The 14939-nt window shown below is 32.0% G+C and overlaps 1 protein-coding gene across 2 annotated transcripts in view; it reads right to left on the bottom strand.

Moving 5' to 3' along the window:
- Positions 1 to 507: 507 nt before the first annotated feature.
- The window catches only part of LOC111688014 (protein O-mannosyl-transferase Tmtc3), a 40013-nt gene continuing 25581 nt past the window's right edge, over positions 508 to 14939 (bottom strand). For both annotated transcript variants that reach the window (XM_046954339.1, XM_046954340.1), the window contains exon 4: positions 508 to 3106. The gene's annotated coding sequence lies outside the window, so the exon portion shown is untranslated. The remainder of the gene's footprint in view (positions 3107 to 14939) is intronic.

Raw genomic sequence — 14939 nt, 5'->3', positions numbered from 1 at the left:
GTCTGAAATATCAGCGAAAAACATGGCGTCAAAATGTCTGACGTACTATCGGATATCCTAGAGGGATATAAGAATTTATACCGATATTCAAACTAATAATTATCCTCTAATTGGGGTGTTTTCCACATCTAGAATTGTCCATGAATGCAGGACGTCTACCAATGATATGGCCATACATTCGAACATCACCCTAAATTTGGTCAATGGACACGCGATTCCGTATGGCAATAATATTGCTAACACTTTGACAAGAGCTGGGACCATGCTTAGCCGACTGGAAACATATTAGTTCTGAAGTGTAAATGGTAGCATGAACACAAGTGTCCAATATCTAGACCGTTGTGACCATACAGTTCTAAATATCTTCTTGGTATTAAAAGACTACAACAAGTTAGGCTGATGTCGATTGTTACTAGCCACTGTTATTTTGGTAGCCATGCTAGACTCATTGGCCTCTCGTTCAATGACTTTTGTGGGAGTTGTCAAAATGAGGATGGATAGACAATACTGCGATTGTCCTGCCTTGGCAGAGACCAAAATTCAGACGTTTGGGTCAGCCTATTTTGGCGATCTATCCGAATTGTCAAATATTCAATTGGATCCTCTTATAACGTTCATTCATTTGTGTGTATAGGTATGAACATTGTAACGCGCACTATTCAGGACGTAACCGAGAGGTCACGTCTTTTTTATCCATGTCGTGAAAACATGGTATTTTGGTATTACTTTGATGTAATGCATGGATGAAATACGTGGTCCTCACCTCACAATGCTAAATGGAGTATTTTTTTCCATATATTTGGATTAGATTTGGACCAGTCCCAGTCGTTTGTACTCCCACAAAAACAGAAAAAAATAATTAAAGTCTGACTATTCCATTATTGATTTGGTTGTGTAATTGTAAACCATATATGGGTCTGTGAGATCGGTTGTTAATAAAAATTTAAATATAATAATGGGTCGAATCAAAAGTTCCGATAAGCTTAAAACGCCTTGCTATAAAGGAAAGAAATGGTATTCTAACCTTACAGCAGACTATGTGGATATCATAATGAGGGAAATTATGGATCAATTGTGTTTTAAGAAAAGTTACGCCAGTTCTCCACTAATTGGAAATAAAAAAGTTTCGGCTTACCAAAAGGGGTTACATTCATCTTTACCATACTCTTATACAGGTGTTGCAGATTTTGCTGGGCCATTTCAGATAAAATAGGAAAATTTTCGAAATATTCCCTATATGAAAAGATATGTCCTCCATAGTTTTGATTGGAAGTTTATTCCACCTAGTACTTCTCATACGAGTGGCCTTCGCAAGGCTGGTGTTAAAAGTTTCTGAAAATTTATTCGGAAAATATCCAACAGTGAAAGGTTTAATTTACAATAGTGTTCAATTCTTTTAGCATGACTTAAAAATATTCTAAACTCCAAGCCTATACCCCCAATAACAGAGGATCCTAAAGTTTTTTAAGCACTGATTTCAGGTCACTTTTTGAGAAGGGCTCTATTCGCCCTTGACCTGCCATCAGAAAGTTTATCAGTAACAAAAAGATTGGAAGTTTTCCATCGTTGGCTTATCCATTGCTGACAGACTAAATATCTTCATAAACTCCACAAACATTACAATTTGGAAAAAAAACATAAAGGGATGTGCATCAACTTCAAAGAGATTGGAAAATCAGTAGAGAAGCTTTCGGCACACTTACCAGGCCAATAGTTATGGTAATTGTACGTGATAAGTGGCTAAATTGACTGGGATTATATTTTCTGTATGTTAATAATCTTTATATTCAAATTTGTTTCGAAGAATCAATTACTGCTTTTTTGTTTTTTCTCTCTTTTCTCTTTTTCAGATGGATCTGTTGCCAGAGTCCGGACCAGGCACATGGTCTGTTTTCGTTGCCAACGTTGTTCGTTGCCAGTGACAGGAAAGCAAATACACGACGTAGATCGGGTCTATCGATATTTGCTATAAGCATTTTGTCGAGGGATGCACTTTAATAGGTGCCAGCAAGGAGTGATCTACTTCACAGCATGTTGCACCTTGATGCTTCTTCATCATCATCATCATCGTCATCAGTAACAATCACAAAGTCGCCAACAGCCCTGTAAACACGACCTAATGCTATGTATACATGGTTGTTAGATCTGACAACGTTGGCAGAAAAAAGTGCAGAAAATGTCTAATAACAGTGTAAACTTACAACTTTTGTCATCCAATATTGTCAGTAAAGCCTCTTCTGACAACGTTGCAATAGAAATTTTGTACGTTCAGACAATTGTAAGACATTTTATGAAAAGATCTGACAACCGTGTATCACGTGACGTTTTGAAACACTATGCATTGTCAATGTGTTGTATTACTGCCGGTTCATACAGGGAAACTTTTGATGTTTGTGTGTGAGAGAAAGAAAATAATATTAACCCTGTCTTTCTCTCACATACGACATCAAAAAGTTTTCCTGTGTGAACAAAGCAACTGACGTTTTGGAAGTCAGCCGTTTAGTTGTCGACAAAAACGCTTAAATTTTCTATAAAAAGGGATCATTGGCCATAAATAAATCAGATTTTTATCAAAATTAACAACGGCAACTACACTGCCTCGATCGGTTCTATTGCTTGTAGGACCATTATTAATATACAATATGTGAACAATATATGATTGTTGTAGTTTTTTATTAAATTTTTCTATATTATGTGGCATTTTATTTAATAATTTTATTAAGGTGTTATAATATTAAATTTTTTATTTTTAATAATTAGTTTAATCGTGTAGATATATTTATATATTTTTTTGAGTGTAAGAATTGTTTTATTAAAAAAAATAATTTTTACAAAATTTTTTTACAATAGTTTTTTTTTTATTTTCCTAATAAACATTTAACTTGTTTCGTGTTTTATTTCAAGGTAATATATCTTAATTATATATATTTTTTTTATTATAATCTTAAAGTTAAAGTGAAAAAGTTATTCGTTTATTAGTTTTTTATTTAATATTCAGAGGTCATATATTTATAGAATTTTTACATAAGTTTCATTTGAAATCAAAGTTGTTGCTTTAACATCAATTTTGAATAATTTATTTAGTTGTGTTAATAGAAAATTTTATCTAAAAATTTCAAGTAAAAAAAAATCAACTGTAAAATTCATATATATATTTTATATATTTTTTTTATTTTTATTAAATCATGTTTATACTTAGGAAATAACAATAGAAAAGGCTGTAAATTGTTAAATCATTTTAAAAATTTTAATAACTAAATAAAGAAGGAAGCTTGAGAGTTATGACCAATACCTATAGGGACAAGGCACTTGATACCTTTATAAGGGGATTAAACGGAGACTTACCGAGATTCCCGAGTGTTCAGGAACCATCGTCACTTCCCCAGACCCTACACATTTGTCTAAAACTGGATAATATGACATTCCGGCGGAATTACGCCCACGGTCAGCTAGTTAGGAATAATGTACCAAAGGATCGTATTAGTACAAACATATACCAGGAAAACAAACCTAGATTTTATACGGAATTGGGCCATATTGGCGGTAGAATTCTTCCTAAACCACCATTACCACCTCGGAGTACAACAACACCAAACTTTAATCCGAATACTAACTTGCAGCCCGCGAATAACCGCAATTGGACACCAAGACCCCAGTATAACTAAGGGAACCAATAAAAATTCCCAAATCAATATCCTCAAGCACAATATTCAAGCCAATATATAAACGAACCAATGGACGTGGACCGATCAATTCAGACACGCCAAGTTAACTATATGTATCGACCAGCGAACACAGCGTTCAAGAGACCACCTCCAGCATCCATTCAAGCCCCACAAAATAAGATGCAGGGAAACTTTCACGTAACAGCGGACAACGAGAAAATGGAAGCCATTAATTATTATCATGAGGAAGGCGCTATTGGAGGGGTACCTTACATAGAGGAATATTACAGGGAAATCGAGGGCAACGAACAACCTTATAGAGATACTACATACGAACCTCCTGAATATGATCCTTCGGAAGATCCACAAAACGAAGCTCTTGTGGGCCTTAATTTTTTTGGTTAAATAGTTCCTCGTTACCATACTTTCAAGCTAGAACGAGGAACAGACAAACACTAAAAATCCTAATAGATATAGGTAGCAATAAAAATTACATAAAACCCCAATTAGCTATTAACCCAAAATTAAATCAGGAAAAATTCAGTGCAAACTCAGTTGCGGGAAACGTCCAGATAACTCACCACGTAATTAGTTGCATGTTCGGAATAAACGATATTCCAATTAAATATTACCTTCTACCAGGACTTAAAACTATTGATGCAATTTTGGGGCATGATTGCCTAAAGCAATTATCAGCAGTAATTTATACTTCTGAAAATTAATGACCGTGCAAGGTACCAGGAGAATTAAGCTTTTTCAACATATTGCACAGGACGTTAATAATATCGAGCTGAGGACTGATCATCTGTCCGAATATCAGAAAAACTCTCTGGAACGCGTAGTGGACCGCTATAGGAACTTATTCGCGGATCCAGACGAAAGTCTCACATACACAACTAGGATCGTGGGCGAGATAAGGACAACAACCAACACACGTGGGTGTGTTCAAAAAATTACCCCTACTCAATGGCTCTACGGGGGGTTGTAGAGGAAAAAATTACTAGACTACTGAATGACAGAATAATTCGACCATCACGTTCTCCGTATAACTCACCAATTTGGGTAGTCCCAAAGAAACAGGATGCGTCCGGAAGGGAAAAATGTAGAGTTGCAGCTAACATGAAGGTCCAGTTGGACAAATGTGAATTCTTCAAGGAAGAAGGCGAATTCCTTGGCTTCATTGTTTTCTGCAATGGAATAAAAGCTAATCCGAAAAAATTGGCAATCGTTTTAAGAGGATATTAAAGCTCTGCTCTATATGCAAGAGGAATAAATACGAAAGACACCACAACCAACCGAAAATAAATGAGAAACCAATACCAACTTTTCCCGGCCAAATCATTCACATCGACATTTTTTCTAGTGATGGGAAAATAGCCCTAACAGCACTTGACAAATTTTCCAAATACGCGCTGACGAAAATTTTACAGGGAAAATCTATAGAAAATGTTAGAAGACTTTTAATGATATTCTTTTTTTCTATGGGGTCCCTAAAACAGTTGTTATGGACAATGAGAAGTCGTTGAATTCCGCCTCAATTCTCTTTATGATGAAAGATGAATTTGGAATAGAAGTCTTTACAACGCCACCCTATAGAAGCGAAGCAAACGGTCAAATCGAGAGATTCCATTCGACATTGGCCGGATGAGATGTCATAAGGATGAGGGGAGTTATTGGAACGATCTGATAACGAGTACAACCATTCCGTACATTCCTCAATAAGAATAAAGCCGGTAGACTTGTTTTTCGGTAGAACCGTAGATTTTTCTCCAGGGAGCTACGAACGAACAAGACAGAATAACGTCGATAAACTGAAAAGGAAACAGAAAAAGGACTTAGACTATCTCAATAGGAACAAGGCGGAAACTAAGCGATACATACCCGGACAGGAGATTTTTGTAAGGGTAAATAAAAGACTTGGTACGAAACTAACCGAAAAATTTAAACGGGAACTAGTAAAAGACACACTTCGCTTAACACAAGGGAGCTGTAACTTAGCTCTTGCGAAGAAATAAAAGAACTTAAAACATCTTTTAATTTGCAAAATACTATATGGCGATCCTGCCAGCCTTTTTGGAGTGCTAAAAAATAAAAAGCACCCAAAAAGAATAAAAAAAGACCTTGGGAGTGCTATTTTAAAGCAAATAAAGGCATTTTTTTATTATCAGGCGCAGTCGGAGCGCCTTAATATTTTTTTAAATACACCACTTAGAAAACCTTAACTGGCGCCCGAGCAGGGACCTACTAGTAAGTAGTCCTTATAATAAAATTTCTGCGATCTCTACGGAGCACTCCAGAAATATAACAAAAAAGTATAACTTAAATAAAGTGATTTCTGCGATCTCTACGGAGCCCTCCAGAAATATAACAAAAAAATTAATAATAATAATTGTCCTATCTCCTCCTTCGCCAACCAGGTATTCCTGGTGGTTTAAAAACAAAAAGTACCACAGAAGGTTACCGGAGCGAAAGTGAAGCAACCGTACCCTAGTAGGAATCCACGATTATAAAAGTGGATATCTAAACGGGAACCATACGGAGCTTCCGCGGGGAGAAAAAGGTTTTCTTAAGTGATCGCGACGCGGAGCTTAGCCAAGGCTCAGAAAAAATATATATATAAAAAAGGAAAATTTTTTGGAAGTGTAAAACAAAATTAAAAAGAAAGAAAACCTAAAATATTTATAAATTGAAAAAAGGAAAAATAAGATAAAAGATAAAATAATAAAAAAGATAAAAGATTAAATGAAATAAATTAAAGAATAAAAATCTAAAAGAAAGAACCTAAAATATTTATAAATTGAAAAAAGAAAAAATTAGATAAAAGATTAAAAAAGAAAAAATTAAATGAAATAAATTAAAGAATAAAAATCTAAAGTGTAAAATTATCAGAAGAAAGAAATAAAAAATTAAATATTTCTGAAAAATTTAAATTTAAAAAAAATATATATAAAAATTATTTTTGTATTCATGAAAAGAATTAAAAAGTATATATAAAAAATATTGAAAAATAGAAATAAGATTATTTAAAAAGAGAAACAAATTTAAAGTGAAGTGTATGTGAAAACGATTAAGGATCTACTCTGTCAAATGTACAGCCATGCTCTTCAAACAACTTTATTTCATTGCATTCAACCTGGTTGCTTTTGCAAGTGGTATACAAATCTATCAGTACAGAACACCCCTGTTTTCGTTAAAACAAGGTAATGGATGGATTATTGACGGCCACTTCAAACTGATACACGTCATCGATTTGCAGAAGTATATAGAAATGACGGCCGATATATCATCCACCGTTCAAAAGCACATTCCGCCAAGTAGAAACAAGGAATTCATATTGCATCACATGTTGCAGATACAAGAGCGCCTGAGCGAACTAACTAATGAAAAACGAAGAACACGTAAATCAATTGATTGGATTGGTTCTGCCTGGAAATGGGTGGCTGGAAACCCTGATGCGACAGATTGGAATACCATACTTAAGAGCCAAGAAAGTATCATCGCAAATAATAATGAGCAGTATAAAATAAACAAAGAGCTTCATCAGACAACGAATCAAGCTGTAGAAAAGATTAATGAGCTAATCGTGAGACTAAACAATATAACTAGCGGTAAAGACCTTGCCTTTGTTGAGCAAAGTACCATCAATTAGATAAATATTTTGAAATATGAGATAAATGAAATTGTCAGAGCGTGCCAGATGGCCAAAAGTGGGATAATAAACACCAACTTATTAGATCAAGCTGAAATAAACAGAATAATTGACGAGTTGGAAACGCTACCTTATAGTAATGCAATAGAAGCAGTGGAACATGGAATGCCTTCCGTCTACACGAACGGTTCACTCCTATTATATATCCTTTCAATACCAAAACTTAGGGAAAACGTATATAACTTACCAACCACAGACCACCAGATCTGCGGGACGCAGATATTTAAGGAGGGAGGAGTTAACAACGGTGTTGGCACTGCCAACAAAATCATTTCTGCAATATAAGCTCTTTTCATACACGCGTATCCGCTCTAATTACAAATTGATTTCTTGCAATAACCATCTTGCTTGATCAGCGTTTATATCGTCGCGCATGTTGGTGCAATATGATAAATGAACCAAGGTGCCAACAAGTGTGGCCGACGAACGTCAGTCTTGGCTGAGACATCGAACGGAGCGATTATTAGTTAATTAATCATTATTTAAATTTAAATTAATAAAATTAATTGTAATATTATATTATATTTTTCCTTGTGAGTTTCATTTATCAGGCGCAGTCGGAGCGCCTTAATATTTTTTTAAATAAACCACTTAGAAAACCTTAACTTTCATTCAGTTGCACATTTAGGTCAGTAGGCGCCATTTGACAAATATAAATATTTTTTACTATATACATATAAATAATTTTAAGAATAATGAATAATAAAATTAATATATAGAATATTTAATTTTTCAAGCTCAATTAAAAATTTTTTTAAGGTCCTTTGTAATGGGCAAACACCAATCCAAAATAGAAAATCCTTCGGCCAATGTGGTCAATGAAGTAGATGTAGTACAGGGAAATACAAATCTTGAATTAATTGAATGTTGTTTAATAATATCAACTGTTTTAATAGGTTTAAATACAATGTTGCCGAGCTAACGATTTGGATAGAATATAGATTGAGTGGTCGGATATAGTAAAAAAGGCTAGAATGGTTAGAGATAAATTTGACCAATCTTACAAATGTTTGAATATTGACAGACCAACTAAGGAAAAAAAAATTCACCAACATATGCAAACTTTCACGATTTAAAGAAAGAGTTTTTAAAGTTGCCATTGGAAAAGATAATTATGTTGCTGACGCATTATCGCGTATAACCATAGATGATTTGAAAGAAATGAACAATAGAAAAAACAATGTATACAAAATAACAACACGATCAATGGCAAAAGAGTCACTTGAAAAATCTCCAGTTACATTAAACAAAAAGCATTTAGAAAATAAACATGAGAAGCCCCAATGTATTTAACCCAATTATGAATTCTGACGTCAGAAAATTTTGCAAGCTAAAAATTGACCCACATACATTTTATATTAAACGTGGTAAATCGAAACTTGCATGTATGAAAATAAATGAATTGTTTATCAATGGGAAATTTGACTTAGGACAATTTTTCCCAAGGCTCGAAGAAGTGGCCGGTAAACTAAAAATTAATAAATTACATGTGGCACCTAGTGAGAAAATTTTCGAATTTGTCTCTATTAATGAATTTAAGGAAATGGGCAATAAATTATTAAAAGTATTGAAAGTAGCGCTACTTAATGAGGTGATCCACGTAACAAATGCTAAGTTAATAACAGAGATAATGAAACGATATCATGATGATCCAGCGGAGGGCGGACATTCTGGTGTTTCAAGAACTCTTAGTAAAATAAAAAGATACTATTTCTGGAAGAACATGACTCGCGATATTACGAAATATGTTAAAGGGTGCCAAAAATGCCAGTCGGCTAAAATTACAAAACACACAAAAATGCCATTGACTTTGACAAATACACCAGCTAAACCATTTGATACGGTAATAGTGGACACTATATGTCCACTACCAAAATCATATAACGGAAATTCATATGCTGTCACAATAATATGCGACATGACAAAATAACTTGTAACGGTACCTATTCAAGATAAAAGCGCAAAATCAGTTGCTAAAGCCATATTTGAACATTTTATTCTTACTTATGGACCGATGAAGACGTTCATTACGGACATGGGTACAGAGTACAAAAATTCGGTGCTCAATGAATTATGTAAACTTTTGAAGATAGAAAGTATTACATCGACTGCTCATCATCACCAGACGCTAGGAACTATAGAAAGAAGTCATAGAACCTTCAACGAATATGTAAGATCATACATATCCGTTGACAAAAGCGATTGGGATGAATGGCTCAGGTATTTCACTTACTGTTTCAATACCACGCCATCTACGGTGCATGGTTGTTGCCCTTATGAGTTAGTTTTCGGTAAGACTCAACAATTTGATAAGGTTCATACAATATCACCTTTATATAATGTAGAAGATTATGCTAAGAAAGTTAGATATAGGTTAGAAATAGCACATAAGAGAGCACGAGAAATAATTTATAGGTATAAGTTAAAACAGAAATTAAATTATGATAAGACATTGTTAGATTATAAATTAAAAGTGGGAGATTTAGTATTAGTTAAAAATGAAGTAGGTCACAAAATTAGATCCACAATATAAAGGACCTTACGAAATTAAAAACATAGACTTAAGAAATAATGTAACTATAGTAGATAAAAAAAAAATAAAAAAGTGTAAATAGTTCATAAGAATAGACTTAAGATTTTCAACAAATAATAGAATTAACATTATCCTTAGGAACATATAAGATGTTTATTCCCATATTTGTAATAAAATTAATTATTAAGATTATAGTAATAATTTGTTAAAGAATGCCCATACATTTAAAAAGGGTATGAACATTCATCCGTAAAAGGGAGGTGTAGCATAAAACATGTATCGCTTATGCCGACAGAATATTGAAAAAAAAGCAATTAAAAATAATATCATATTACAAAGTCGATTAAACAGTCAATACTTTAAATATTTTACTGATCGTGGCTTTGTTTGTATGTATTTCTTGCGTTCAATGTTCTGTCCAATTGTTACACTATCCACTTTATGAATAATGCTGTGTACGCAATTAATTACTATATAATCTAAGAACTTTTTCAATAAAGACACACTTCGCTTAACACAAGGGAGCTGTAACTTAGCTCTTGCGAAGAAATAAAAGAACTTAAAACATCTTTTAATTTGCAAAATACTATAGGGCAAAGAGCAGAGGTGCAGTTATTCCTGCTGAAAAAACCGAAATATGGCATGTTTGTAGAAAACGAAATTGTGACGCAAGGTCAATTTGCATTCGGGAAGCAGATATAGAATTTATGGACGAAATGAGAATACTAGACATTTTATTCACGAAAAATTTTCTATGGAATAACCATGTGAAGTATCTTGTGAATAAACTTGCGAAACTGAATAATCTTCTTAAGCTTATATGCTCTCGTAAGAAAGGCCCTCATATTGACACTGCATTGAGTATCTGCAAATCTCTTACAACTGGCTGTCTCCATCATGGTATTACACTGTATGGATGGACCTCGGGAAAAATATAAGTAAATTGAACACCGCCCTTACTTTCAGGATTTTCAATCTATGCTGGAGAAAAGCTCAGTGGCAATGGCTTCAAGATCTATTACAAATACTGACGATGGATTGCATAACACCTTTTGGTGAAATATTATGGGGACAAACCTTTCCCGCACTGCCATTAGTAAGATTATCGATCTTTTGGGACAAGCGGGAATTTCAATACCTTCAAAGCCAATTACGCCTATGAACACAGGAAAACTTGTACGAGTCGATGATAGCCTATCTTTTTACAATAAGGACAGCACAAATCCTCTATGCTTTAAAAAAAAATATGACGCAGAAGATTTCCGATTTTTCACCTGAATTGTTGTTGTTTACAGATGGATGCTTCCAAAATGGATTGTTATTGTATTCATTAGTGGAGACCTTGGAAGATGGAGAATATGAGTTGATTTGTGAGAATCGATTACCTGATCATGTTGGTATCTTTGTGGCGGAATTGGCTGCAAATCAGAGGAAGATGAAAACTATTATCTGCACTGATAGCCTTAGTGCCTTAACGGCTATTAAAAGGAACAGCAAAGGTATTTATAACGACATAGTCCACCTCCCCGATGCCGAAAATTATATAATGTTGCTGTGGATCCCCTCACATATTAGCATTCCAGGTAATGAAGCAGCGGATAAGGCCGCCAAGGAAGCCTTAATTCTGGATAGAGTTACAGAAATTCCATGCTTCTCTAGTACAATGACAAACCCTTTCAGGATTTTTCGGAACCAACAAAATCCAAGAGAGAAGACCTAAATACCATCAACACCTGACTCGATCTCAGTGCATAACGCTAGGCCGCTTAAGGGTTGGCAAGACGGGTTTCACAACACAACATTATTATGACAAGACCGAACCTAGTGTATGCGTCTTTTGTGTTGATATACCCTTTCAGGATTTTTCGGAACCAACAAAATCCAAGAGAGAGAAGACCTAAATACCATCAAAACCTAACTCGATCATAACGCTAGGCCGCTTAAGGGTTGGCAAGACGGATTTCACAACACAACATTATTATGACAAGACCGAACCTAGTCTATGCGTCTTTTGTGTTGATATACTCACGGTTTCACACATTCTTTCTGAATGTCCGAAATCTAGAATTGTCGAAAATCATTTGACGAAGTTATGAGAACCGCTTTTAAAAACTCAAAAAATCGTCATTTCAAAAACGTTAGTGTAAACAAAAAACGAAAGATTGATTTCGAACTTGAGGAAGTTGTAAGGAAACTTACATGACCCACTATATGTAGTTATGCAGTTGTAGTATGTACAACTGGAATAAGAAACATAAAACATAAGAGTAACACAAAACAATAAGAATAAGTATAACACAAGAAAACAATGAGAATAGATATAATAAGGATGAACAATAAATCAAGCAGTCAGTCTGCACATGAAGATCAAAGAAACAACTTGTTTTATTTTAATGCTATGACAGCATCCACCACATGACGACCGTGACAAATTGCAAAAAAAATATATGTCTTTTGCAATCGGAGTGAATGTGATAATTAAATTACAAAAAAAATGATTAAATTATATATATAAAAAAAAATTTTAAAATGAAAAAAAAATTAAAGAAAAAAAATCATAAAAAAAAAAAAATTGAATTGAAAAATAAAAAAGTAATTTATTATAAACATATTGATTTATTATAAACATAAATTGTACTTTAAAAAAAAAACGTATGTATATAATTAAAAATCAAATTCTTAACAAACGCTAAGAAAAATTTAAAAAAAAAAAAACAATTTTTTTTGTGTTGAGTGTTATCGTGATTATAACTGTTTTTAAAGTCTTGACTATTTGTTCGTGGATGTTCAAAATGTGTGTGATTTTGTGGAAAATATAAATAAAAATCTGCCACAGAAAAATTAAAATTAACTAAAATAAAAAAAAATAAAAAAAAATAGAAAAAAAAATGAAAATTTAAAAAAAAATGAAAAATGAACTAAAATTATAAAAAAAAAAAGAAAATGAACTACCTATAACACAACAATTTAAGCCACTAAAAGTTAAAACTGCATAAACAATTTTTGATTAAAATCATGCAATTATCAAAATTTTCATTAAAACAACAAGTGGAAATTTTTAGTAAAACAACAAAAAGTAAAACCTAAAAGTAATGTGAATTTGAAAAAAAAGGGTACTGTACTTTTAACATAATATCAAAGAATAAAAAAAAAAAAAAAAAAAAAAAACAACAAAAAAAACAACAAAAGTAACGTAAAAAAAAAAACAAACGCATTCCATTGCCTAAAAAAAAAAAGTTATAAAAAAAAAAAAAAGAACAAAACGTGGTGTGAAAATGTGAAAAAATTAACGAAATTTCTTAAAAGAAAATAACAAAAATGGTATACCACATGAAAAAAAAAAAACCCAAAATGACATGAATGAGAAAAAAATTTCCGTTACTGCAAAAGAGCATAAAAAAAATTACGTATGACAAAATTTAAAAAAAAAAGCTATTGAGTGGTTAACAACAAGAACAGAATGGAAAAATAAAGAAAAACCCACAAACAGCAAACAACAACAAATTGTATAGTGTGGAATTTTGCATTATTTAAAATTAACTATGTAAAACAATTAAAGTGAAGTGCAAAAAAAAAAAAAAAGAAGAAGGAAACACAAGTTTTTTTTTTATTTTTGTTCAATTGGTGTGTAACGCAAAGAAACTACAACAATGTGCTTTCAACTAAAGTTTTGAAAAAATATAATTCGAGAAAAAATCAATTTTAATTTTTTTGTAAAAATAAAAAAAAAAAATATTGAAAATTAATTTAAAAGAAAATTTTCCTGTTTTTGGTGACCAAAATTACAATAATAACAAAAACAGCAATAAATAAGAAAAGCTCTTTTGAAAAAAATAAGCTAAAACTCCAACAAATTTGGCAAAATTTGAAAATTTTTTTCCAAAACCTACAAAAAAAAAACCCTTAAAAACAAGTGCATAGACTGTACACAAAAAAAAAAAAAAAAGACAACATATAAAACTACAAAAATAATAACAAAAAAAAAGAATAAGAAAGAAAAGAACAAAAGGAAACAAAAATTTAAAAAAAAAACCGAAAAAAAATGAACTACAAAAAAAAAAAAACAAACAACCTACAATGTATAATAAAACCAGTTTATAGAGAAGTGAACTATCAATAAAAGTATGCTAAAATAGAACAACGAACAACTCAGTAAGAAATTATTAAAAATGCAATCATAAAGAAGAAGCAAGAATGAAAAAAAAAATTGAAATGAGCAGTAAGTGAAAGAGAGTGAGAGTGCAAGAAAATTAGCAAAGTCAATGTTTCAACAACAACAACATAACCATCGTTTCAACTGACTGGTGTATTATCGCTGCAACAACATCAATTTTGTCGTCTGTGTGGAGCTAACAACAACATCAATTTCGTCATCTTTGTCGTCTCAACAGTAAGTGAAAGAGAGTGAGAGTGGAAGAAATTCAGCAAAGCCAATGCTGCTACAATAACAACATAACTATCATCTCAACTGACTGCTGTATTATCGCTGAAACAACATCAATTTCATCATCTTTGTCGTCTCAACAGGCCAGTAATTTATTTTAGCGTATTTCTCTTATAATAACATTAAAACATTACACTTGAGATCATAATTATAGATCAGTTTTATTATAATATTGTATTTTTATGTACTAAAAATTTATTAATATTTTAAATTTATATAGTATTAATATATTTTACATATTTTAATATATTCAATTTAATAAATATATTAATTTTTTTATATTAATAAGAAAAATTATAAACATTGAAAAAAAAAAAGAAAATTTAATAAAATTTTAATTTACATTAATAATTCTGAACTTTATAATGGAAAATACAAAATTAGTAATAAATGTCTAATTTTCAAAAAGAAAGATTTGATGAACTAATTAAAAACTTTTACAAAATAAAAAGAAGAGTATTACAAAGTCGACCAATTTCTTCAAAACAAGAAAAAATCAAAGAATATATAAAATTACTTATTGAAACATACAATAATATTCTAATTTACACATTATCATATGATGAACAATTACCTAGTATTTTAAAA

The sequence above is a fragment of the Lucilia cuprina genome, chromosome 6, assembly GCF_022045245.1.
Source record: "Lucilia cuprina isolate Lc7/37 chromosome 6, ASM2204524v1, whole genome shotgun sequence".
Lineage (NCBI taxonomy): Eukaryota > Metazoa > Arthropoda > Insecta > Diptera > Calliphoridae > Lucilia > Lucilia cuprina.
The sequence above is the reverse complement of the archived record's forward strand: the minus strand, read 5'-3'. Positions and strand labels throughout refer to the sequence as shown.